The 27,852-nt window shown below is 38.5% G+C and overlaps 1 protein-coding gene across 8 annotated transcripts in view; it reads right to left on the reverse strand.

Annotated features, from left to right (window-relative positions):
- Positions 1–27,852, reverse strand: part of NSD3 (nuclear receptor binding SET domain protein 3) — a 115,325-nt gene that overhangs the window by 79,099 nt on the left and 8,374 nt on the right. The window contains exon 1 of one of the 8 annotated variants that reach the window (XM_033231092.1): positions 10,055–10,224. The exons of the other annotated variants lie outside the window; for them this stretch is intronic. The gene's annotated coding sequence lies outside the window, so the exon portion shown is untranslated. Of the gene's footprint in view, positions 1–10,054; positions 10,225–27,852 lie in introns of those variants that run through there. 8 annotated transcript variants of the gene reach the window in all.

Raw genomic sequence — 27,852 nt, forward strand, 5'->3', positions numbered from 1 at the left:
ATCCTAGATATGCTTCTACATCAGCATGTATAGACAATTTTCATACTATTCTTTACATGGTTGTATAGCAAATAAACGTGGTATTTACCATAATGTATTTAACCATTTGTGTACTGATAGTTTCTCGCAATTGTTTGATATAATAAATATGTCTGCAGAAAACCTCGTTTATTTATTTTATTTTTTTTGTTGAGACAGAGTCTCGCTTTGTCGCCCAGGCTGGATGGAGTGCAGTGGCCGGATCTCAGCTCACTGCAAGCTCCGCCTCCCGGGTTTATGCCATTCTCCTGCCTCAGCCTCCCAAGTAGCTGGGACTACAGGCGCCTGCCACCTCACCCAGCTAGTTTTTTGCATTTTTTTAGTAGAGACGGGGTTTCACTGTGTTAGCCAGGATGGTCTCGATCTCCTGACCTCGTGATCCGCCCGTCTCGGCCTCCCAAAGTGCTGGGATTACAGGCTTGAGCCACCGCGCCCGGCCAAACCTCGTTTATTTTTATTTATTTTTCTTTTCTTTTCTTTACTCTTTTTTTCAAATAGAGACAGGGTCTTGCTGTGTTGCCCAGGCAGGTCTCAAACTCCTGGACTCAAGTAATCCTCCTGCTTCAGCCTCCCAAAGTGCTGAGATTATAGGCATGAGTCACCACGCCTGGCCTGAAACATTCTTGAAACTCTATTTTTGTGCGCATATATATTTCTACAGGACAGATTTGAAATTTTGATAGATACTGTAAAATTGTTGGCCGGGCACGGTGGCTCAAGCCTGTAATCCCAGCACTTTGGGAGGCCGAGACAGGCGGATCACAAGGTCAGGAGATCGAGACCATCCTGGCGAACACAGTGAAACCCCGTCTCTACTAAAAAAAAAAATACAAAAAACTAGCCCGGCGAGGTGGCGGGCGCCTGTAGTCCCAACTACTTGGGAGGCTGAGGCAGGAGAATGGCGGGAACCCAGGAGGCGGAGCTTGCAGTGAGCTGAGATCCGGCCATTGCACTCCAGCCTGGGCGACAGAGCAAGACTACACCTCAAAAAAAAAAAAAAAAAAAAAATTGTTCTATAGGTTATGTCAATGAACTCTCATACCAATAGTGTGTGCTTCTCTACACTGTTGCCAGTATCTACTTATTTTTAACAACTGTTATATACAGCAGAAGCATCTGGGGTACTTTTATAAAATGTATGTGTCAGGGTCTATCTCCTAAAGATTCTAATTGAATAAATCTGGGGTGGGGTCCTGGGCATAAGTTTTTTAAGACTATATCCCCAGTAATTTTGATGCATATTCTTGGTTGGATCATTGCATTATAATCTTTCCATTATTGCATCTCCTCTAGTAGGTGTCCGAAGATGTCTACATTATGTAATAATGTTACAATATACATAAGCATCTGTCAGAAAATGCTACAAGACCACCCTGCCTTGTCATAAGGTATGACAAGTGCACATCACAGGATAGAAGATTAATGGACAATCCATATATTATTTTGATAATCCCATAAGCATTTCTTCTAGAAAGTTCTTTTTTTTTGAGACGGAGTCTTGCTCTGTTGTCCAGGCTGGAGTGCAGTGGCACAATCTCAGCCCACTGCAAGCTCTGCCTTGCAGGTTCATGCCATTTTCCTGCCTCAGCCTCCCGAGTAGCTGGGACTAGAGGTGCCCACCACCATGTCTGGCTTTTTTTTTTTTTTTTTTGTATTTTTTTTTGGTAGGGACGGGGTTTCACCGTGTTAGCCAAGATGGTCTCGATCTCCTGACCTCATGATCCACCCGCCTCGGCCTCCCAAAGTGCTGGGAATACAGGCATGAGCCACCACACCTGGCCTCTTCTAGAAAGTTCTAAAGCAGGAAGAACAAACCAGTTTTCATAACTATATCAACTCTGATGAACTGATTGTAGCTGCCTGGAATACTGTGAAGAAGGATCCTAGGCCGGGCGCGGTGGCTCACGTCTGTAATCCCAGCACTTTGGGAGGCCGAGGTGGGCGGATCACAAGGTCAGGAGTTTGAGACCAGCCTGGCCAATATGGTGAAACCCCGTCTCTACTAAAAATACAAAAATTAGCTGGACATGCTGGCAGGTGCCTGTAATGCCAGCTACTTGGGAGGCTGAGGCAGGAGAATCGTTTGAACCCAGGAGGCAGAGGTTGCAGTGAGCAAAGATCGCACCATTGCAATCCAGCCTGGCCAACAGGGTGAGACTCTGTCTCAAAAAAAGAGGATCCTGAGGCTACATTCCAGTTCGACTCTGTTAATAACAGAATCATTAACAATGCCTATTATTAATAGATTAATAACAGACTGATTAACAGTGTCTACCATCTTGGTTCCAGTAGGTTTGCTGTAATAATAAAACAACCCCAAAAAGCAAATGGAAGAGGGAAACAAAGCTGACAATACACTTTTCAAGGTGTATCCAATTATACAGCCACTGTTCTGCTGTTAACAAACGGAAATCATTTTGGAAGTCCTAAAATTACAAACAAATGAGTAAGACCGCACACAAGAAATTGAACTGTGTGTCCTGCTTTACACTGGCGGTGGGTGGGAGGGATCCAGAGCACTCTCATTTTCTTAGTGTCACCTCAGGGTCAGGCACTTTACACATCAGCTCATTTAATCATCACAACTCTGCAAGATAGGGATTGTGATTTCTGGTTCACAGGTAAAAGAAAGTGAGCTTCAGAGGGGTTAGGTGGCCTGCTTAAACCACAAGGGGGGAGAACTCGAATTTGGATCCAGGCATGTCTGACTCTGAAGTCCATGTTGTTTTTGTTTGTTTGTTTGTTTTGAGATAGGGTCTCACTCTGTTGCCCAGGCTGGAGTGCAGAAACATGCAATCACAGCTCACTGCAGCCTTGACTTCCTGGGTTCAGATGATTCTCTCACCTCAGGCTCCCAAGTAGCTGGGACTACAGGCACGCGCCACACCTGGCTTATTTTTTGTATTTTTTTGTAGAGATGGAGTTTCACTATGTTGCCCAGGCTGATCTCGAGCTCCTGATGTCCATGATTTTTACTACTGTATCAGTTCTGTTTCCCTCAGCTATCAGTTCTGGGAAAAGAATTATTTTGTTCAGGTACTTTATTCCTTGGTCACTATCAAAATCACAAATATTCTAATAACCACCATAACACTTACATAGTACTCTGCATGTGCCATGCACCATTCTAAGTGCTTGACATAAGTAATACATTTAATCCTTCCAGCAACCTTCATGTAGATATATCTCCTATTATACCCAGGGAAATAGAGGCACAGAGAAGTTTTTTTTTTTTTTTTTTAAGACGGAGTCTCGCTCTGTCGCCCAGGCTGGAGTGCAGTGGCCGGATCTCAGCTCACTGCAAGCTCCACCTCCCGGGTTCCCGCCATTCTCCTGCCTCAGCCTCCCTAGTAGCTGAGACTACAGGCGCCCGCCACCTCGCCCGGCTAGTTTTTTGTATTTTTAGTAGAGATGGGGTTTCACCATGTTAGCCAGGATGGTCTCGATCTCCTGACCTTGTGATCCGCCCGTCTCGGCCTCCAAAAGTGCTGGGATTACAGGGTTGAGCCACCGCACCCGGCCAAGGCACAGAGAAGTTAAATAACTTGCTCAAGTGCACATGGCTAGTAATTAATTGACAGAGCTAAAATTCAACCCAAGCAGTCTGGTTCCAGGGTCTGTGCTCCTGATTAGCATACCATATTTACTGACAATGTTTAAGAACTGAAACATTACCTTAATTTAACTTTTGGCAAAAATGTATAGCTCACAGCAACAGACATAAGAAGGAAATGTTCAAAAATTCTGTTAACAAGCATGGAGCAACTATACAGGCAGAATTCAAAAGTTCTCATTTATACTTCCAACTTGAAGGTAAGTCAAATAATGACATCTAACAAGATGCAACCTGTGTTTTTGGTTCTTACAACTGTCGTATACAAGCTCAGCTTCCAGATTCGTCTCCCAAATTACAGTCTTCAGGTTTTTCAGGCATATGTATTCAGAGACTGAGATTTCTGATGCTTTTGATTGAGTTTCAAACACAAGAAGTTTTACATTTTCCCTTTTTCCTGTCTTCTCTAGCCCTAACTTCAAATATCTCATTTTAGTCTGAACTAAGAAAATAACATTACCTTCTTATAATTACACAGGAGTCCCCGGATTGAACTCATATACATTCGTATCACAGAGTGTTTTCATATACATTTGTATTTGATCCTCAAAACAACTCTGTCAGACTGGCAGGGCAAGGTGTGCATTAACTTCCTTTTTTAGGTAACTACACAGAACACTTGAAATACTGACTTTCCACAAAGCTAATTAGTAATAAAGTTTGAAAAATAATCAGTCTCCTGATTTCTAATCCTGTGCTCTTTTTCACAATATCCCACCGCCAGAGAATAACCAACTACTTAAGGACAACTACACTAAACCCTTAAAAGTCATTAGTTCAAAACTAAATGCACTGTCCTTTTCCTAGCACAATGTCCCTTTCAGACTACCCCAGTCTGTCATTGCTTCCATCACTTTTCTAGCTTCCCAGACTAGAAATCTCAGGCTCATAGGTGATTGATTCTTCCCTCTTTGTTAAGCCATAAAACTAGTCATTTAGCAAATCTTGCATTTTCTTCCTTTGAAGTATTCTTCCCGGTGCTTCGACTGAATCTGAAGTGAAGAAATAATCAGACAAATCCAAAATGGGTGATATTCTCCCAGACAACTGGCCTGGGCTCTTGAAAAAAGCTAATGTCTAAAACAAACAAAAGGTGGAAAGACTATTCTAGATTAAAAGAGACAAGATTTATCAACCCAATACAATGCATGAACTTTGATTAAATCCTGGATTTAAATACACACAAACACCAGATTAAACAGATATTGTGGAGACAACTAGAGAATTTTAAAATATGAACTGGCTTTAAACAATGGGGCTATTAATTTCAAGGGCCTGATAATGTTATTCTGTTTATATACGAGAATGTTCTCATTCTTAGGAGAGCTATGCTGAAATACGTGGTAAAGAGATAAAGTGTCATGGTATCTACAACTTTCAAATGGTTCAGAATTTTTAAAAAGGTACATATACCTAGAGTAAAGCAAATGAGACAAAATTTTAACAACTGGTGAATCTAGGTGTTGAACGTAAATTCTTTGAACTTTTCTAAAAGTTTGAAAATTTTAAAACTGAAAAGCTTGGGGAAAAAAACCCCAAATGATTTGGCTAGTGTTTGGAAGAAGTACTAAAAATAAAAAGCTACAGGTACCTAAGGTGTATGAGCCTCCATTAAATTCTGGTGCCATGTTCTGAGCAAACAAGCTATATTTATATTTTCTAGAAACCCTAAGCATGAAGAGGGCCATACTTCTTCATATTATGCCTCCAAATAATACAACAATGCAATCAAGAAAGCAGTTTTGGTGGTTTATAAAAACAGATATTTTGGGACTACATCTACATTTCTTTACATAGTGATTTTTATGGGCAGTGGGGTCTGGTGGCCAGCCTTCACAAAGCAGACACACCAACTGACACAATGGTTAAGACCTTACTAAATTAAATTAGGAGGCTCTACTGAGCACCATGCTTGAGAGCACAGGTTCAGAATCAAACTAAGTTCAAAAGCATACTTCAAGTCTTGCTGGCTGTGTGACTTTAGGCGACTTATTCAGTACCTCTAATCCTCAGTTTCCTTAGCCAGAAATTGTGGATACCTGCAATTGTGTACCTTGTACAGGGTTGCTGTAAGAATTAAGAGTTAATCCATGAATAGCACTTAAGACAGAGCCTGGCATACAGTTAGAGCCTGGCCACTTGTTGGCTATTATTATCATTCATTGCAATGCTGGGCACACAGAACTGGTACAAAGTTAAAAAAAAAAAAAAAAAAAAAAAATCACTGACCTACAGGTACTTTCAATCTCTTTAGCAAGATAATGTAAGATTTTGTGAGTAAGACACATAAAATAGTAGCAAACAATGTGAAACAGAAGGTGACTAAGAATTGAATTGTGTTACTACTACAATTGTAACAGACATCTGAGAAGAACAATGCTGGGCAAGGAGGCTTTTAGGCCACAAGAAACAAGTAGGATGTGGAAGTAAGGTGTTCTTCATGCACTGCTTTTAAAACTACTTGGTACAGGCCAGCAAAAATTCTTATACCTTTGTCCTTAATAAATCCCTGATAAAGATAGTGTGTTCAATTCAATTTATTTTTAAAGCAATAATATTAATGGCTAACATTTGAGAGCTTAGTGTCAATACTATTCTAAACGTTTTACATTTGACTATTACTATCCCATTTTACAAATGAAAAATCAAGGCCAGTATGATCAAATAACTTGCCCATAGTCTGAGACCAAGTAAATGTAGGGTTCAAACACACACTGTGTTCCACAGCACTGGCTCTTAACAAGAAAGCTTACTTCCCATAATCCCTAAACATGTAAACAACAGAACCTCACTTCATACTTCTCCACTCCCACTCCCCAGAGTTAACTAACAATTTGGTGGGAGACTAAATAATTGTACTAATCTATCCATTCTAATATGTACTTTCAAGTCAATGAAATCACCACATAAAAACATTTCTGATAAATTTATCATCTGAACAATGTTTCTAGGCTAATTTTTTTTAAAAGATAAATCAATGAATACTTATAGGCCGGGCGCGGTGGCTCAAGCCTGTAATCCCAGCACTTTGGGAGGCCGAGACGGGCGGATCAAGAGGTCAGGAGATCGAGACTATCCTGGCTAACACGGTGAAACCCCGTCTCTACTAAAAAATACAAAAAACTAGCCGGGCGAGGTGGCGGGCGCCTGTAGTCCCAGCTACTTGGGAGGCTGAGGCAGGAGAAGGGCGTAAACCCAGGAGGCAGAGCATGCAGTGAGCTGAGATCCGGCCACTGCACTCCAGCCTGGGTGACAGAGCAAGACTCCGTCTCAAAAAAAAAAAAAAAAAAAAAAAAAAAAAAAAAAAAAACTTATAATTTTGCTGAAACTATACAGTTTTAAATAAGCAAAAAAAGTTGAAAATTATCAATCAAAGCTTTAGTGCTCTTATTATTTACCAACTTATTCATGGTGGTGGGGGGTGGTAGGGTGATAATAGATAAGTTTATAGAATCCTTAAGCCAAATCACAGATACAGAGTTTAAAAAAACAAAAGCAGGAAAAGAAATCAAGCCAGGCATGCTGGCTCATGCCTGTAATCCCAGCTCCTTAGGAGGCTGAAGTAGAGGGACTATTTGAGGCCAGGCATTCAAGACCACCCTGGGTGACACAGTAAAACTCTTTCTCTAAAATAAAAAAAGAGAGAGAGGAAGAAAGAAATCATGTCACGTGTTTCAGATGAACAACTTGAGCCTATAAATATCAATTACGGTTTCATAATGTGCTAAATTTATAGTTTAAGTCACTATAACAAATTCATAAACAATTATTTCTGTGGAATGTATTGCTGGATTCTATAGAATTACATGTTGTGCTATATATATTCATTTTTTTCTATGTTTAAAATGCCAGTCTCTTCTCAATAAAAGAAAGTTTATATTTAATTATACTTAAAAATTCCTTAGGCTGGGAGCAGTGGCTTACGTTTGTAATCCCAGCACTTTGGGAGAGTGAGGTGGGTAGATCACCCGAGGTCAGGAGTTTGAGACCAGCCTGGCTAACATGGCAAAATCCTGTCTCTACTAAAAATACAAAAAGTAGTCAGGCATGGTGGTGTGTGCCTGTAATCCCAGCTACTTGGGAAGCTGAGGCAGGAAAATTGCTTGAATCCGAGTGGCGGAGGTTGCAGTGAGCTGAGATTGTGCCACTACACTCCAGCCTGGATGACAGAGTGAGACATCATCTCAAAAAAAAAAAGAAAGAAAAAAAAATTCCTCACATTGATATCATTATTTAAGCCTTTTGGAATTAGAAGTGGTTTTAAGATGTCATATAAATTGCCTATTTCTGTTTTCAGACCCAGCTACTCTGCAAATACATTCCTAGGTTAATCTGTAAATCTAACCACATCACTCTCCTGATTAAAATCCTTCAATGGTTTCCTATTGCCCAGAAAAAGGCCATGCACCTAGACTGACGGATCATATAAGGTCCTCCAAACAAGGTCGCTAACCTACCCCTTCAACCCCAAGTCATTTTTGTACTCTAGTAATATAAAATCACTGGAAATTTCTGTGCACACCATGATTTCACTCCTCTGTACCTTTACTAACTTTATCTCCTATCCATAATACACCCTTTTCCTTTTTTATTTTTTTTGCTTGACTCAACCATTTTTTGAGCTCAGAATGTCATTTCCAAGAAGTAGTCACTTAAGCTCTAAGTTAGTCTGAGTAACTTTCCTCTGTGTTCTAAGATATTCTATGCATGCCTCTTAGAATTATTCGTAAAACAATTTGTTTATGTGAGTTTTCTAAAGAGCAGGAAGTAATGTTATTCCCATATATGCTCTTGGAACCTAACTCAAAGGCTCAGAGGAGGGGCTTCAATGAATCTTTCAAACTAAACTGCATAAACTTAAAGAAGTTATTTTATATAAATGAAATGCATCACAGAGCTTCTGTGGGTCTTTGCATGGAGGTAGTAAAAGAATATAAAAGCAGTTACAATCTCCTCAGGTAATATCCTTGGTAAAATGAGACTAACAACGTAGCTCACTTAGATGCCACTGAGATTCTCTTTAGTTCTAGACTTAACTTTCCTGATGGTTTAAAGTTCCAAGAGACTGGAATGAAGTCAAATAAACTTCCAGAGGGAGTGTTAACCCAATCAAAGACCAAGATCCATTAAAAAAAGAAACTCATATGAATATATCTATTTAAAACCTTATTAATGTAGATCTGAAATTCAGAATGTAGAAGCTCTCAAAATACAGTCGTCACAGTTGTAGTTAATTGAATCAGTAAGGAAATCAATCTATTTACCAAAGCTGTTCTAGTAAACATAATCAATCATATACTATAAAAGAAAGTATACTTGATAGATGTACATTAGAATTTTTACAGCTAGAAAAAAATAGTGGAATATACTATGATTTTTCACAACACAGAGGAAGAGGGTGGTCTTCCTTTACCCCAGGATAAACAAGGGATCCAGATGTTTCTTTATGTGAACTGTTGCAAGGCATATTTCTCAAGGTTTATGATAAATCCACACTCAATGTGTTTCCATAGTAACAGGAATGGAGTGCATGCAGACAGTCTACAGTAACGAACCAAATATGCTGGTTCTTGAAAACCTGGCATGTTTGGCAATTTATGCAGCAAAAATATTATTAAAAAAATTTTTTAAGATACATAACGTTAAAAAACCAGAGTGTCATTTTGTTTTAAAATCAAAAGATTGAAATGCAGTACATAAAGACAAGCTTAAGCATAGATTCTGTGAAGTGAAGTATAAAGAGAAAGCTATCAAATATATTCATATACTAATTTCTAACTGAATGATCACTTAATGTTTCAGTGATCCTGTATTTGGATCTTGTCTTTGAAATCAATTTAATATGTACATACACACAAAGCCCCCCTAAAAACATCTTCTGAATGTGACTCACATTTGATCACAGAATATAAAGATCTCTGAGTGACAGGGACAGCATCAAGGGAGATTCTTGTTTTACATTTTTTTCCCCAAATTGACACCATGAAGAAAATGGGGGGAAAGGAACAGTTAATTTTTTTTTAACATGCTCCATTATTTTCAGTACATGGGTTTGGTAGGGTGAAACCAGAAACTCTATGAAGAAAAAATGCATAACTATAGGAAGATGCTAAAATCCTCTAATGTCAGTTTTTTAAAAAGACTCCATTCTTTCTGGTTCTGTGTTCTACTAATATTTTAATCTAAGTATATGATCAGAGTGACCCTTTGACTACAACTTATAAATTCTGGTATTGCCCATTTGGGCTTTCATAATTTAAAAATTTTTAGTAATATAGTAACAAATGTGCATTGTTTAAAAATAATGGAGGTATGTTTTAATGCTATTTATTGTGAAACTGCAAGCCCCTCATCCCTTTTTAAAGTAATACATACATATTTTTAAAGGACCCAAACACATACCTTTAAAAATCAGCAAAACCAAACTGCTATGAAGTATGAACAGAAGCAAAAGTCAATTTCTACTGTCTGGACTGGACACAAATTACATTAAAAATCAATATTCTTCCTTTGCAAGCAATGAGTCCTTTCTAATCACATTTTAACTTCACCCTCACCCTACACGTACACAAGAAAAAGCAGAGATGCGGGTGTGGACTTCTGGAGGAAACAAAAAGTAAAACCCAACCACCTGGTTCTAAGAACTTGACCACGCCCCTATGGTACCAAAAAGGAAATGAACAAAAATGTTTATCTTTTATTCACTAAAAGCAGCTACAATCGATAGCATCTAATCTAGCCCTCACTACAGACAAAAGCAATAACCAAATTTGGTACAGTGACTATACAACTCAATGTTAACTTTCAAACAAAATGGATCCTGCTTGAAAATGTTTTGTCAAGGAAATAAAAATGAAATTACAAATGCAAGTGACTGCTCCATTTGTCTTTAGATTATTTTATCCTTTGAGGGAACAAACACCATCTATAAAACAGATCTCACTATTTCACCCACAAACAAAATACAGTGCTTTTAGTGGCATCCAAGTGTTATACAGTTGGCAGTTACAGTTATCCAAAAAGTTTGAACCACAATAGTAAAATGCAAATTATTTCTGACTAAAATGTGGGCATTTCCTCTCAAACGATTTTTTTTTTTTTGAGGCAGGGTCTCACTCTGTTACTGAGGCTGGAATGCAGTGGCACAATCACAGCTCATGGCAGCCTCAATTTCCTGGGCTCAGGTGATTCTCCCACCTCAGCCTCCCAAGTAGTTGGGACTATAGGCGTGCGCCACTATGCCCGGCTAATTTTTAAAATTTGTTGTAGAGACAGGGTTTTACCATGTTGCCCAGGCTGGTCTTGAACTCCTGAACTCAAGTAATCCTCCCACTTTGGCTGGGATTACAGCCATGAGCCACTGTGCCAGTCCAAACAATTTCTTAAATTCTCATGGTAATGCATATACTTGGACTTCTCAGATTCAAAGGCCATTATATATTAATTCTATAAGCACTTAACACATTTTTAGTTCTCCTACAGCTTTTTTAATGAAAACTTGAGGATGTCAAAATTATGAGGTTTGAAAAGACTGCTGGTCAAACTCTGAATCATTTAAAGAAGTTTACTACCATTCTGGTTGAGGCTGACTCTTTCAAAGCTTAAGGCTATGATTTAGGGGAAAACATTTTCCTGTACTACTTTTCAGCAGTTATACTAATAAAACATCAATTCTCCAAATGACACAAAGGGCTTACAGCATTTTAGTATGTAAAACAAATGTTCTATATTAGTAAATCTTATCTGTATATCTTGACTTAAAGGTACTTTCCGTGGTAGCCTTAGAAAGAACTCTAAGCTGCTGACTAATTTCTCGGTTAAACTGGAAAATCTGCTTGCTTAAAAAATAAACAATTTGGGAAAAATATATTCCCTTTATATTTTCACGTAATTTTACTCACTTTCCTCCAATACATGAAGCAAATCATGTCATTTTTGTATAATTACTAACAACATGCATCCAAAACAAAGTAGTCTAGCTCCATCTATATATAATAAACTCAAGATGTATCAACAAAAGTTACCCTTCCAGAACAGGATTTGCTATATGACATTTAGTCATTAAACAACTAAGCAAAAGCATAAGAAGGACCACTCTTTTCAATAAATGAAGGAGAAATAATTTTTTTTTTTTTGAGACAGAGTCTCACTCTGTCACCCAGGCTACAGTGCAGCAGTGCGATCTTAGCTCACTGCAACCTCCACCTCCCAAGTTTAAGTAATTCTCCTGCCTCAGCCTCCTGAGTAGCTGGAATTACAGGCACGCACCACCAAGTACGGCTAATTTTTGCATTATTAGTAGAGATGGGGTTTCACCATGTTGGCCAGGCTGGTTTCAAACTCCTGACTTCAAGTGATCCACCCGCCTCAGACTCCCAAAGTGCTGGGATTACAGGTGTGAGCCACCACGCCCAGCCTAATTTTGGTATTTTTAGCACAGACAGGGTTTCACCGTGTTGGCCAGACTGGTCTCCAACTCCTGGCCTCAAGCAATCCGCCTGCCTTGACCTCCCAAAGTGCTGGGCTTGTAGGCACTGCTCCCAGCCAGAAATAAATTACGTTTGACACTTGAACAATAAAAACAAAACAAATAAATATTGGTGATTTTCTCTTCTTCCTCCTCACTGAGACATGGTATTTTTGTCTTTCTTTTTGGGGTCTCACGATGTTGCCCAGGCTGGAGTGCAGTGGCTGTTCATACATGGGATCATAGTGCCCTGAGGCCTTGAACTCCTGGGCTCAAGTGATCCTCATGCCTCAGCCTTCTGAGCAGCTGGGACTAAAGGTGCACACTAATGCACCTGAATTGTCCTATTTTCTTAAACACACAGTAATATTCCTATATAATACCCTGCTAATCTATCAAATTTACTCAATTTAAATAAGAATTAAGCCACATGCCATATAATTCCATTTACATGAAATGTCCAGAAGAGGCAAATCCATATAGACAGAAAGATGATTGGTGACTGCTAGGATTTGGGAGGAGGGAAGGAATGGAGGGTGACTGCTAATGCATACAGGGTCTCTTTTTGGGGTGATGGAATGTTCTGGAATTAGACAGTGGTGATGATTGCACAACCTTGTGAACATACTAAAGATCACTGAATTGTATACTTTAAAAGGGTGAATTTTATGCAACATAAATTATATCTCAACAAAAAAGTGCTCTAAAAAAATCAACAAAGCATTTATGTATGTTTCTCAACAATAAAGTCTCCAATACCTAAAGAATTACTGATTTGTACACATGTTAAATGTGCTTAAAATAAAAACCTTTATTCTTATCATTAAGCTACAGTAATTAAGATCCTAGGCACAGAACCATTCTATGGGAATGTGACATACAACAGAAGCAGCACTGCAGAGTAGCGAGAAAAGGATAGAAGATTCAAAGAATGGTCCTGGGACAACGCTTATCCATAGAGAAAAAAATTTAGATACTCACCACGTAATGTATCAACCCCAGGTGGATTAAAGAGCTCGTATACACAGTAAAACTTTAAAACTTTTAAGAAAAAACAAAAATATGAACAGGACATCTTTCTGAACTCAGGCTGGGAAATGATTTCTTAAATATATAACAAGTATACAACATAAAAGAAATGATTAATGAAATCAATGATGTTAATTTTAAAAGCTGTATCACAAAAGACAACACAAGTGGAAAGATAAATCCCCAGACTGGGAGAAGATAGCTGCAATGCATAAATTCAAGCTCAGTTCTACCTTCCAACTTTCTTCTGGATCTGCCCGATTTTTGCTGTGTTCATTGGCTGTGTCTTACCATTTCTCATCTGCATTAGAACAACATCTTCTTAGCTATTCTTCTTACTTCCAACACTGTCTACCTCCAACCCACCCTCTACAACATTGACAATGCTTAGAAACAAAACCCCAAACCATTTAAATTTAGTAACATTCCATGGCTCCTTATGCCTCAGCATAAAATCCAAAGGCCCTTCATAATGTGGCCCCTGTTTCTCTGTCCGGCCACCTCCTCTCCTGCTGCTTTGGCCACCCATCTTGCCCTCCACCATCCTAGCTTTTCCTCTCTTATCTCCCACTCAACCTTAAAGATTCTATTCAGAGGTGTGAAAATACTCCAAGAAGCTTTTCCAAAACATCCCCACATACCACACACCCTCTGAAGCCAGGATGCATATTCCCTTCTGCTGGCATGGCATCCTACTATACTCTATTAGAGCACTAAACACATTCTACAGGCCATCCTGACATACAGGAAGGGTGTGTGCATAAGTGAATGTGACCTCAAAACATTTGTGTAAGAAAGAATAGTAAAATACTTTATTACAGAAATTTTAGACACCAGCTGCTGTTTAATTGCCCTCTGAATGCTGAGACAAGGTTGTGCTGAGGTTCAAGTCAATACCTCCTTTCCTTCCACGCTGCTGCTGCAGCAATGGGAAGGTGACCAAAAGTTACAGCCAGTTGTCCCCACCCCAACCTACACAGGTTTCTCTAATAAAACAAATATTTATTGAGCACCTATTGACCAGACACTGAGCTAAGCACTAAAGTTATAAGGATGAAAATTCAGACAAGGTCCCTGCAGCCATACAGCTTACATCACCATATGGAAGAGATGGAGACAGAAAGGCAGTAAAAGGAAAGTGCTGGAGATGAGGCTTGGAAATCACCCTTCATGAGATGCATTTATTCATTTCACACTGAGTGCCTGTATGATGTCAAGTCCCGGGTATCGGAGAACAAATCCTTGTTTTCTGATCCCTACTGACAGAAAGGGACAAGTGTCCTGGATGACAAAGGAAAATATCCAGGGTTGAGAAGCTGGGGGTGTGACGACGGGGCGAGAGAATGCAGGAGACTTCTGACATTTTTGGCTTAGGAAACAAGTTCTAACCTGCAGTGGAAGAGAGAGGGGCTCCTTTCCAAAGACCTACTATAAACCAGTACCTAAAGACTTCCATTGAGAACCTTCTTGTCTTCTTAATATCACAGGTTTCAAATGATCTAGATTTTTAGAAGGGCTTTTCTTGATATGTTGCAAAACCAAATTATAAGTATTTAATGAAAGCACACCATAAAATTCCAGGAAATAAAAACAACTTGGATGCCAGAGAATACGGACAGACTGAAAGTTTGAGGACATGAAACTAGTTCATCCTTGAACTCCCAGAGCCAACTATAGTGCCTGGCACATTATCAATAAACAAATCAATCCAAAACAGAATAGAGTATTACAGTAAGGCGAGGGGAGGCGGGGGGCACAAGATTGGATTAACAATTTAAATAGCTTAATATGTGCCAATACCATTAAGTAACTAGTATTACTGAAATATCACAGGCTGTTTTTTAATGGCATGGATTTTGAACTGAGTGTACAGATTTGTTTTTCCCTTCCTAAGAAGGGCCTCATAAACATAACGTCACTCAGAGGAAAACACAAAAAAATTTTGCCCCAATTATTTTTAAACTTTTAAAAAAGTTTAGTATATATATTTTTAATTTTAGCAAGTAATCTTTTCATTAGAAAATTAAAATTAGATGCTATTTTATTAAGTGCTCAAAATACAGAGTGTAAATACATCATCCAAGAGTCACAACTTGACGAGAATTTTTTTCAAGAAACTTTAAACATTTACATAACCACATTAAATATGATGTGCTCTACCATGAATCTAATAATAATTCTACAAGCAGATATAAACAATTGACAACATATTGTGATTCATATTTTCCTAAACAGTGGGGATATTATGACATGAAGCTTTGTCTTTTGTATCAGTACACAAAACCTACATTCACTATGAACAGCATAAGAGAAACTGTCACATCATCACTGTAGAACATAACACATGATGAGAATCTGAAACTCCAATAAAACAACTTCCTTTTTTGTATCATTTATAGACTAATGCAAAACCTGTGCTCAACATAAAATCAATTTATTTTGGAATGTCATGAGATATTTAGGTGTCTTTGAGTAACTTCAGTGCTTAGAGAATTGTCAAATATGTACTGATAACTGAAGTTCAGATTTATCTTTAGTTTCCAAAGCAAAGTGTAGTAGTGCCTTCAGTCATGGAAAGAAAAACAAAACAAAACTACTTCCGTGTTAACAAAGGTACTGCGTACTTCTACATCTTGCTCACTGCTGAATCCCCGTCCCCTAGTATGTGAGGGAAGAAAGCTGCTAAATGAACATAGGAATGGCAGCAAACACAATGCTGCAATGGAGAGATTATCCTACACTATTCAGGTGGACCCAACATAATCACAAGGATCCTCATCATCCTTTTGGTGGGAAGGATCAGACTTAGACAGAGATTTCAAGACTGCTGACTGAAAATGGAGGAAGAGGGCCGGGCATGGTGGCTCATGCTTGTAATCCCAGCACTTTGGGAGGCATAGGCGAGTGGCTCACTTGAGGTCAGAACTTTGACAGCAGCCTGGCCAACATGGTGAGACTCTGCCTCTACTAAAAATACAAAAATTAGCTGGCCATGGTGGCGCATGCCTGTAGTCCCAGCTACTCTGGAGGCTGAGGCAGGAGAACCACTTGAACTCAGGAGGCAGAGGTTGCCATGAGCTGAGATCGCACCTGCACTCTAGCCTGGGTAACAGAGTGAGACTCCGTCACAAAAAAAAAAAAAAAAAAAGGAAGGAAGCAGCTAGATAAATCAAGGTAACAGTTCTCTCCTACAGCCTCCAGAAGGAAAGCAGCTTTGCCGACACCTTGATTTTAGTCCCATGTCAGACATCAAGAAATTTAGAAGAATAAATCTGTGTCGTTTAAAGCCATTAAGTTTGTTGTAATTTGTTACAGCAGCAACAAGGGATTTTCTGAAAGCCTTTCCACTCACTTGGCTGTCTTCAGTTTCAGGAGCATCCCTATAAACAGAAGGAGGGGAATTCCTAGATTCATTAACCTCAGATTTGGGGTACCCAAAATAGAAATATCACTTAAAAAAGAAGTCTTAGGCTAGGCGCGGTGGCTCACGCCTGAATCCCAGCACTTTGGGAGGCCAAGGTGGGCGGATCACTTAAGGTCAGGAGTTCAAGACCAGCCTGGCCAACCTGGTGAAAGCCCATGTCTACTAAAAATACAAAAAAAAAAAAAAAATTAGCTGGGCGTGGTGGTGCGCATCTGTAGTCCCAGCTACTCGGGAGGCTCAGGTGGGAGGATTGCTTGAACCTGGGAGGTGGAGGTTGCAGTGAGCCAAGATCGTGCCACTGCACTCCAGCCTGGGTGACAGAGCAAGACTCTGTCTCAAACAACAACAACGACGACGACAATGAAAGAAGTCTTGCCTCATCACAACATAAATAGTTCTATCTATAGATACAGGCATGATGATGTGACCTACAATTTGTCCCTGGACAACCAGGAAAAGCTGTTCAGATTTTAATTGCTGGTAGGGTGTTACTGTCATCTCTCACATAAGCAGAAGAAATAGAAATGATTTCTCCCATTTCATTGGCACAGCTGCCGCAGTTTTCTATGCTCTGGAGTTTACTGTCATTCCAGGGGTAGACCTGATACAAATAACAAAATGGCAGTCAAGCCATTACCATGCATGACATAATAAGATGCTATGAGTCCTTTTACTACTAAAACACCTATTTAAGATTTTCAATTTCTGACAACCAAAATATCTGGGCTACATTGAATTTTGTGGCTGATTTTCATAAAAATATATAGGGAGAAAGAAAACTTGTAGTAATAAAGACAGCACTATAGTAAGAATCATTTTTTAAAGTCTTGTTAATTTAAACATATAATAGTCACAGTTTTAAGAAAAGTCCCTCACAGCCATCACGAAGAATTATATTAATTCAACATTTTTTTCTAAAGAATAACCACTAAGTGGAAATTTATTTTGTAAAGATAAATAATGTGCAAGTTTCCTAAATAAACAGACTTTCGGCCGGGCGCAGTGGCTCACGCCTGTAATCCCAGCACTTTGGGAGGCCGAGACTGGCAGATCACGAGGTCAGGAGATCGAGACCATCCTGGCTAACACGGTGAAACCCCGTCTCTACTAAAAATACAAAAAAATTAGCTGGGCGTAGTGGCAGGCGCCTGTAGTCCCAGCTACTTGGGAGGCTGAGGCAGGAGAATGGCGTGAACCCGGGAGGCGGAGCTTGCAGTTAGCCGAGATCGCGCCATCGCACTCCAGCCTGGGCGACAGAGCAAGACTTCGTCTCAAAAAATTAATTAATTAATTAAAAATAAACAGACTTTCATTCACATTTTAAAACACTACTCAAGAACAGGCATAGGAATAGCTGAGTAAAAACAAAACCCATCGCACATTTATCATGTTGGCTTTCAAAAATTAGGAATTAAATCACCTAATTTACTATAAGAGAATGTTTGATCTCTACTCACAGATAACACAAACCAGCATCAGCCAAGTGCTGCTTAAATCAAAATGCCTATGTCTGCTACAAAGTGATGTTCATTTATGGATCATAAGTCAAAAAACACACTGGAATATCAGGAGTTGGCAGTCCTCCTCTCCATTCCACCAATGGCATACAAATGACTTTTAGTAAATCCCATAACCTCTGTTTTCCCAAATACATGAGATTGACTAGTCAAAAACTGACCACGGAAATATTTTCTCACATTTGTTTCCATTTTCTAGCTCTATAAGGCGGATAGAATTTATTTAGTATATATCATATGTCTGGACAAAAGTTTTATTTTTAATTGAGTTCCTAGAGAAACATTTCTATACAAAATTAATCAGCTTGAATCACCCACACCAACACTGCCAAGATAAGCAAAAGCTGAGTCTCACCTTGCCTATTCCTAGATTCCAAGTGCCATGTTATGTATCTTTCTCCTTGTAGAGTCCTACTTTTGTTTTGTCTGTGATGTGGTCCATTACTGAACACCAACTATGTACCAGACCCTGTTATAGGTCTTGGGAAATCCAAAGAAATAAGATTCTAGTCTCATGGAGCTAAAATAAACAAGGAAATTTCAGACAGTGATATGCTACTATAAAACAGGGTAATACAATAAAGAGACGGGGGGCTGGATTCTTTTCTTTGGAGGCGGAGTCTTGCTCTGTCACCCAAGCTGGAGTACACTGGCACGATCTCAGTTCATTGTAACCTCTGCCTCCCAGGTTCAAGCGATTCTCCTGCCTCAGCCTCCAGAGTAGCTGCAATTACAGGTGCCCGCCATCATACCCAGCTAATTTTTGTATTTTTAGTAGAGATGGGGTTTCCCCACGTTGGCCAGGCTAGTCTCGAACTCCTGACCTCAAGTGATCCACCTGCCTCGGTCTCCCAAAGTGCTGGGATTATAGGCGTGAGCCACCACACCCCGTTTAGATTTTTATTTAAAAAAACTAATGAAACCAAAACCAGGAATCAGTCATATAGAAAGGCTTGAAAAAGACAAGGAAAAAGATGATCATCAGGTAATATCTTTTATTTCCTTTGAAGTTCACTCTGTTTCAGAGGCTTCTGAGTTATGGCTATAGTAAAAAGATTTAAATTATGGTTTACTCAAGTATTCCATGTAGCATGAAGTTTAAATCTTAAATGTTATATAAACATAACTGATCCAAAATATACTGAAATGGAACTCTCGGGAGGCTGAGGCATGAGAATCATTTGAACCTGGGAGGCGAAGGTTGCAGTGGGCCAAGATCACACCTATGCACTCCAGTCTGGGTGACAGTGTGAGACTCTATCTCAAAAAAAAAAAAAAAAAACTGAAATGAAAGCAATGCATTCTGTATTCAAATCATTTTGTTGGTTGGCAATCTATAGTCTGCTAATAACTGCATTGATTAAAAGACTTTTATAATATTCCAGCTTTCAACTTTCAAACAATATTATTGATAAATTAGTTATCTTTCTTTCCCATGAAGAATGTAATTACCATCTAATATAGCAGGCACACTGGAAAAATGAGATTTTAATGTGTCTAGCCCACAAAAACATACAAATATAGTAATCACAAGGCAAAGAATGTACAATTACGTCCACATCTACTTTATTTTTTTTTTTTTGAGACGGAGTCTCGCTCTGTCGCCAGGTTGGAGTGCAATGGCACAACCTCAGCTCACTGCAACCTCTGCTACCCAGGTTCAAGCGATTCTCTGCCTCAGCCTCGCAAGTAGCTGGGATTACAGACGCCCACCACCACACCGGCTAATTTTTGTATTTTTAGTAAAGATGGGGTTTCACTATGTTGGCCAGGATGGTCTTGATCTCTTCACCTCATGATCCACCCACCTCAGCCTCCCAAAGTGCTGGGATTACAGGTGTGAGCCACTGCGCCCGGCCTATATCTACTTAATTCTTTCCCTTCACTAAGAATAGCTAATTCTGGGCTAACCACATGTAGCTATTTAAATTTAAACAAGTTAAAATTAAATTACAGGGGGGGAGGGGGGAGGGATTGCATTGGGAGTTATACCTGATGTAAATGACGAGTAGATGGGTGCTGACAAGTTGATGGGTGCAGCACACCAACACGGCACAAGTATACATATGTAACAAACCTGCACGTTATGCACATGTACCCTAGAACTTAAAGTATAATAAAAAAAAACAAAAAACTTAGTTTAAACAAGTGAAAAAATTAAATTACATTAAAAATTTAGTTCCTCAGTTACACTGGCTATATTTCAAGCATTCAACATCAACATGTGGCTAAGGTTACCATATTGGTCAGTGCAGATAAAGAGTATTTCCGTCATCATAGAAAATTCTATTAGACAGTGCTGATCTACATCATTTTTCAAATTTTACCTTAACAAAAACATCCTTTAAAAGCATATAAAAATAAGATTAATTATAAATTTTTAAAGAAATCTGTTAATATTACTGTGATGATAAAAGTCACATAAGAGGAAGTTTAGCAAATAGATCTCTATGGCAGAGTAAGACAAACTCATATATCTAGGGACAAGCAAAATGTCCACAAAGTAGAAGGATGTACTCTAACACTGGTCTCAGAGTCATGAGACTTGAATTTAAGTTCTGCTTCTACCTCTAACTTAGCTGCGTAATTTCTGAGGACAGACAATATCTTTGGGTTTTCATTTAACATCATAAGAAAGGTTGGATCAGGTGATCCACATATATAAAATGACCACAAAAAAATGGGAAAATGAGCTGTGATTCTTCCTAGTTATCAATAAATAAGTGTAGCGCTTGAGTTTCCATTCTGACAAGAATATATATGTGGTTAAAATACTAACTTTTGGCCAGGTATGGTGGCTCATGCCCGTAATCCCAGCACTTTGGGAGGCCAAGGCAGGCGGACCTGAGGTCAGAAGTTCAAGACCAGCCTAGCCAACATGGTGAAACCCCATCTCTGCTAAAATTACAAAAATTAGCTGAGTGTGGTAGTAGGTGCCTGTGGTCCCAGCTACTAGGGAGGCTAAGGCAGGAGAATCAGTTGAACCTGGGAGGTGGTGGTTGCAGTGAGCCGAGATTGTGCCACTGCACTCCAGCCTGGGCTGGACTAAGTTACTAAGTTTATCTTTTTTATTTTGGGACTCTGTCTCAAAATAAATAAATAAATAAATAAATAACTTTAAATCTTATCTACCACCTTAACAATATTTAAGATGACCATTATTTGCAATATCAAACAATTATATGAAATTCACAGCCAATACACTTAGCTACATAAATAGGATTTTAGGGAGTAAAATCAGCATGGCCACCATAATTCTCTTTACAAAATCCTAGTATGGAATTAAGGCATGTTAGAGAAGTATGTTTTCTTTTAAGTTTTCTGAGTTTAAACTACTAATAGAGCAAAATATCTTCTTTTTTTTTTTTTTTTGAGACAGAGTTTTGTTCTTGTTGCCCAGGCTGGAGTGCAGTGGCACGATCTTGGCTCACTGCAACCTCCGCCTCCAGGGTTCAAGTGATTCTCCTGCCTTAGCCTCCCAAGTAGCTGGGATTATAGGCATGTGCCATCACACCCATCTAAAAGGGGTTACAACATGTTAGTCAGGCTGGTCTCAAACTCCTGACCTCAGGTGATCCACTCCCCTCAGCCTCCCAAAGTGTTGGGATTACAGGTGTGAGTCACTGTGCCAGGCAGCAAATTATCTGTAAAGAATAACTTGTGCTACTCCACAATCTGTTTAACTCTAGTGTGGTCACCTCAAATATTTTCTGAAATGTGTTCACTTTAAATTTTCCACTAAAAATTTAGAGAAGGATGTTTACAGAAGGATGATGGTTAAAGACATTAAAATATCCTGAATTAGGAAGTGACCTGAATGAAGTAGAACTTAGTTAATAAAATACAAAAAAGAAAACAACAAAAAAGTATTTCATTTAACCATAAACTCTGTCACGAAATTCAATCATACAGTTTTCACTTGACTATGATTCCATTAAGTTATACAACATTTTAGGTTGCTTTGTAGTTCATATTTTTTTCCTGACGAAACCACATTACTATTGAACTGCCTTTTACCAATACAAAGCCTACTAGTAAAACACCCTGTTTCCCTTATCTATCTAGTTTAACGTCAACTATCTTCACTTTGTTGTTGACCACACCTGGCAACAACAGACGTGGTATTACCACTTGAAGGAAATTACATTATTTTCCAATCCTTTACAGCAAGCGTAGTTGCTCACAATGAAAATTACTACAAACAACTTTCATCAGTCATCTTGTTCCATTCACCAAGAAATCTAGCAAACTAACAAATTCATCCACATATTTTCCTACCTATTTCCTGGACAAACTTTTAAATTATAGTAAAATGGTTTGAGATTGGTTCTTAAAATTTTGCAAGCATTCAAATTTACTTTCTTTTACCTTGTATTTTCCATTCCCCACAAAAAGGCAAAATAGAATGTATGCCAAAGATGATATGTAGTTTTTAAAGCACTAAGCAATTTATTATATCTAAAATAATAATTTACTAAGTATATCTTTTCTATAAAGACCAGTTTGGGTTTTGTTTGTTTATCACTTTAGTATTTTAGGTTCAACTGTACTCAACATGCAGTTTTCAAAATAAGCAATAAAAGTTAGAAAATTCGGAATTTCATACTATATATCCAAATTTCACATCACCTATTTGTTTAATCAGAACACCAAGCTTTCGTGAAGCTTTAGCCATCATGAAGTTGTAATAACAACAATGGAAGTAAAATTGGACTGGAAAGTTAACTTGATGTTCAAACTTGAACCAGAACGAATTCTCTTACCAATATAACCTAGGCAAAGATTCTCTTCAGGTATTAGTTGAGGTTCAACTTTTAACTTCTATGAAAGTGAGTTTAGGCCAACTGAGTTCATTTCTTCTTCCATTAAACATGTGACTAAAGACTAGTTCATTTTGTGTACATTATTATTCTTCTATTAAAAAAGTTATTCATTGTCAACTATATGTCTGGTACAGTTCTACACACAGTCTAGTACTTCTAATTTGAATCCCTGTAACTCCAAGAATAATTTTCATTTGCACTTTTAGAGATAAGAACACTGATCTTCAGTGGTAAAGTGAAGTGGGGATAGGAACTCAGACCTCCTTGACTCTTGCCCTATACTTCACTGCCCTCCCAGTTTTGTTTTTTGTTTTTTTCTTGAGATGGAGTCTCATTCTGTCACCCAGGCTGGAGTGCAGTGGTACAATCTCAGCTCACTGCAACCTCTGCCTTCTGGGTTCAAGCGATTCTCCTGCCTCAGCCTCCCGAGTAGCTGGGACTACAGGCGAGCGCCATAATGCTGGCTAATTTTTGTATTTTTAGTAGAGACGGGGTTTCACCATGTTGACCAGGCTGGTCTCAAACTCCTGACCTCAAGTGATCCACCCACCTGGCCTCCCAAGGTGCTGGGATTACAGGTGTGAGCCACCACGCCCAGCCAACCCACCCAGTTTTTAAAAAACGTTTTGTTAAATGGCTTAAGCAAACAAAATAAAAGAGCAACTTTCAGGGGTGAAGGTCAGTTAGAACAAAGCAAACATCTCTTAATAAAAAGAAAGCCATATTTTCTATAAGGTGATAAGTTTGCTACAGCTAACTGTATAGGTAACACTTTCCACAGATGTTTTCTAAAATAAAGTGTTTCTAAATCAAATCTGAATTTTTAAAAAACATTTTAAACCATACACAATACTCTCTCAATAAAGACATTCTCACTGTCCAGGAGAATAATTTTATAATTCAAAAAATATACCTCATATTTTGTTTCATCAGCTTAAACTTAATATGTCAGGTTTTCTTAAAATGGGACGTAGGAGCATCATCTTTTCATGGAGGACGTTCTAAAATGTCAGTCAAATGCATATGAAGTATATGTCACACAAGCTGTTGTGTTCCTGTATACTGTACTACACTTTAGATGTTACGAATAAATGCTATTTTTAAAACAAAACTTTATAATATTGCTGGGTTTAAACTGGTTCAAATCTTTCTGGAAATGTTCTAAAATTGATTGTGGTGATGGTTATACAACCCTGTGAACATACTAAAAGCCACTGCATTGTATACTTTAAATGGATGAATTTTATGGTATGTGAATTATATCTCAATAAAACTGTTATTTTAAAAAATCTTTCAAGAGAATAGTTTGGAAATATGTATCAAAAGCTTTCAAAATGTTTATATCTTTTAGGTAATTTTACTTCTAGGAATTTATTGTAATGAAATAATCAGCCATATAATTTTTTTAATGTATAAGGATGTCCATCAACTTACAATGTCCCCAAATTGCAAACTGCCTAAAAGACCCTCAACACAGAATGGCAAACAGGTAATAGCACACCTGTACATTGAAATTCTATATCAATTTTTAAAATCACAAACATATTTATTTCATAATGTATTAAATAAAACATGTTACAAAATAATATGGATGCACAATTCCAATTATGTAAAAAAATACATATGAAAAAGTATTGGAGGGATATACAACAAAATATTAATAGCAGTTACTGCTAGCTAATAGAATTTTAGATCATTTAAATTTTCTTTATACCTTCTGGTTTTCAATTTCTCTGTAATAAATAATCCTTACATAAATGTTATTTTAAAACTAGTCACTTTGGAGAAGTTAAAGTTTTCCATTCAAAAATAAAAACTAACAGGTGGTAATCACACAGAAACCATGAGGTGAATAAAAGCATATTAACTCTACTGCATACACAAAGCCAAATTACCTAATTTATCTTTTTAAAAATATCAAATTATGTTTACTTCCACATCTAGGAAAACTCAACTTACATGTTCCTTTCAAGATTTAAAATCGCTATCACCCATGCAAGGGAAAAATTAGCAAGAAATATATTTAACCTTCAGTGGGAGTAAAAAAGAAAAACATGCTATTGCACTACAGAAAAGAATTCAAGGATACAATAAAGCAAAACAAGAAGTTTCTCACCACAATCTAATATGAAATACTGTATTCTGATGCATTTGAATCTTGCAGAGATCATACAAAAGGAGACCGCTTAGAGTGACAAAATTATAATAACCAAATAAAGGCTTTAATTTATAAAAATGCCTTTCTCAAAAGTTCACATTGCAGAGTTGTACGCAAATAGACCGTATTCCGCAGGTACTCAGAGGGAAAAAAGCATTCAAATTTTTCTGCTATCCTAATCCTCAAAAATCAACACTTAACCTTTCCAAACACCTAAGAAAATATTCTTGAAGGCCAGGAAAGCATAATGCAGTTTCTCCAGCTTCAAAAGAAATTAGGTTCTCTTGGCCAAATTACAGAAAAGTTAAAACTCAAGAAGTACCAAGGATGAAGGGTCAAACATAGATTGTCATCACTGATTACTTCTCAGGTTAATACTTTTTGAATGGTTCCAATACTGCGAAAGCAAGAGTGTCAAACTCGATTTTGTTAAATAAGATAGTTAATCTAAGAAATTAACAATATAGACAAATCGACATTTTCTAAGTAAGTCATTTTAGAGTTTGCGTGTTAATTTAAAACCTAATCATTGAATCTTACCAAAAAGTGCAACAGAGATGAACTCTAAATAAACACTTTGTATAAAACAGCACTTTCTTATAGGATTCAGTATTATTTTTTGTTATTCATCAGTAAGGTACTAAGATTTCAAATCACTAAACACTGATAATAAATGTTAGAAAGCTACCTTAAAAACATTGTTCAGATACCCCTTCTGGCAATAACAATTAAAAACTAGCTATTCAGTTTTTATATTCCTTGAATTTGCATTGTTATGAATTCTTCAGGTTCTTTTTTTTTTTTTTTTTTTGAGACAGTTTCGCTCTTTCGCCCAGGCTGGAGTGAAGTGGCGCAATCTCGGCTCACGGCGACCTCCGCCTCCCGGGTTCAAGCGATTCTCCTGGATCAGTTTCCCAAGTAGATGGGATTATAGATGCCCACCACCACGCCCGGCTAATTTTTGTAGTTTTAGTAGAGATGGAGTTTCGCCATGTTGGCCAGGCTGGTCTCCAACACCTCACCTCAGGTGATCCGCCCGCCTCGGCCTCCCAGAGTGCTGGGATTACAGGCATAAGCCACCGCGCCTGGTTCACGCCTGGCCAATATGGCGAAACCCCGTCTCTACTAAAACTACAAAAATTAGCTGGGTGCGGTGGCGGGCGCCTGTAGTCCCTGCTACTCAGAAGGCTGACTCAGAATCACTTGAACCCGGGAGGCGGAGGTTGCAGTGAGCCGAGACTGCGCCACTGGACTTCAGCCTGGGCAACAGAGCAAGACTCCGTCTCAAAAAAAAAGAAAGAAAGAAAGAAAAAAAGGAAAAAGAAAAAACAAGGACATCAATACATTTTTGTCCCTAATGTCCAACTACCACCAAAGCAATACCAGCTAAACCAATGAGGTTGTCTCTGCAGCTTTTCTTAAAGGACTTATTACCTGGGTGATAGTTACCCGATGTTCACTTCCTTTTTTTTCCTAAGACGGAGAGTCTTGCTTTGTCGCTCAGGCTGGAGGGCAGTGGCGCAATCTCAGCTCACTACAACCTCTGCTTCCCTGGTTCAAGTGATTCTCCTGCCTCAGCCTTCCGAGTAGCTGGGATTACAGGCGTGTGCCACCACGCCTAGCTAATTTTTGTATTTTCACTTCCTAATTATTTGTTTATACTGTACATTCAAGTTTTATATGCTTTTTTATATTTCACATTTCATAACGTAAAAGGCTTTAAAATGCCTATTTCTTAAAATTTTGTTTGTTTTTTACATATAGCTTTCTTAAGCCTCCACAGCTAACAGAAATTAGATAACATAAGATTAAATAGACACAATATTGTCTTGGCTATGGTCCAAATGCCACTAGGCGTATCTCCATATGATCTTCTTAATCTCAAATCAATTTGATAAACTAATTTTTTTAACCTATGAAATCCCAATAAGCTACCCATTCTTAAATTTAAAATGCCTCCCTATAAGGATCACTTGAGGCCAAGTGTTCAAGGCCAGCCAGGCAACAAAGGGAGATTCCATCTCTACAAAATTAAAAAAAAAAAATAGCTAGGGGGACCAGCACAGTGGCTCATGCCTATAATTCCAACACTTTGGGAGGACCAGGTGGGAAGATTGGTTAGGCCCAGGAGCTCAAGACCAGCCTGGGCAACTTGGTGAAACCCTGTCTCTACAAAAAAAGAAAAACAAAATTAGCTGGGAGTGGTGGCACAGGCCTGTAGTCCCAGCTACTCAGGAGCTGAGGTGGGAGGATCACCTGAGCCTGGGAAGTTGAGTCTGCAATGAGCCATGATAGTGCCACTGCACTCCAGCCTAGGTGGTAGAGTTAAGACCCTGTCTCAAAAAAAAAAAAAAAAAAAAAAAAATTAGCTGGGCAGGGTGGCACATGTGTGTAGTCATAGCTATTCCAGAGGCTGAGGCCAGGAGAACTGCTTGATCCAAGGAGTTCAAGACTGCAGTGAGCTAGGATCATGTCACTACACTCCAGCCTGGACAAGAGAGCAAGACCCTGTCTCTAAAAATAAAAAAATAAAAGTAAACCTCCCATATATCTTAGGATAACTTACACCAAAATAAGAAAAAGCACATCTATAGTAGAAAAATACTTGTTACTTAATATTTCATTATCTATTGGAATGTGGATAATATAAGCTATGAAGAAAAATCAGGACACACACACTCTTAATTTTTTTTATTTTTTTATTTTTTGAGGCGGAGTCTCGCTGTCTCCCAGGCTGGAGTCCAGTGACCGGATCTCGGCTCACTGCAAGCTCCGCCTCCCG

The sequence above is a fragment of the Trachypithecus francoisi genome, unplaced genomic scaffold (assembly GCF_009764315.1).
Source record: "Trachypithecus francoisi isolate TF-2019V2 unplaced genomic scaffold, Tfra_2.0 Contig01440, whole genome shotgun sequence".
Taxonomy (NCBI): Eukaryota; Metazoa; Chordata; class Mammalia; order Primates; family Cercopithecidae; genus Trachypithecus; species Trachypithecus francoisi.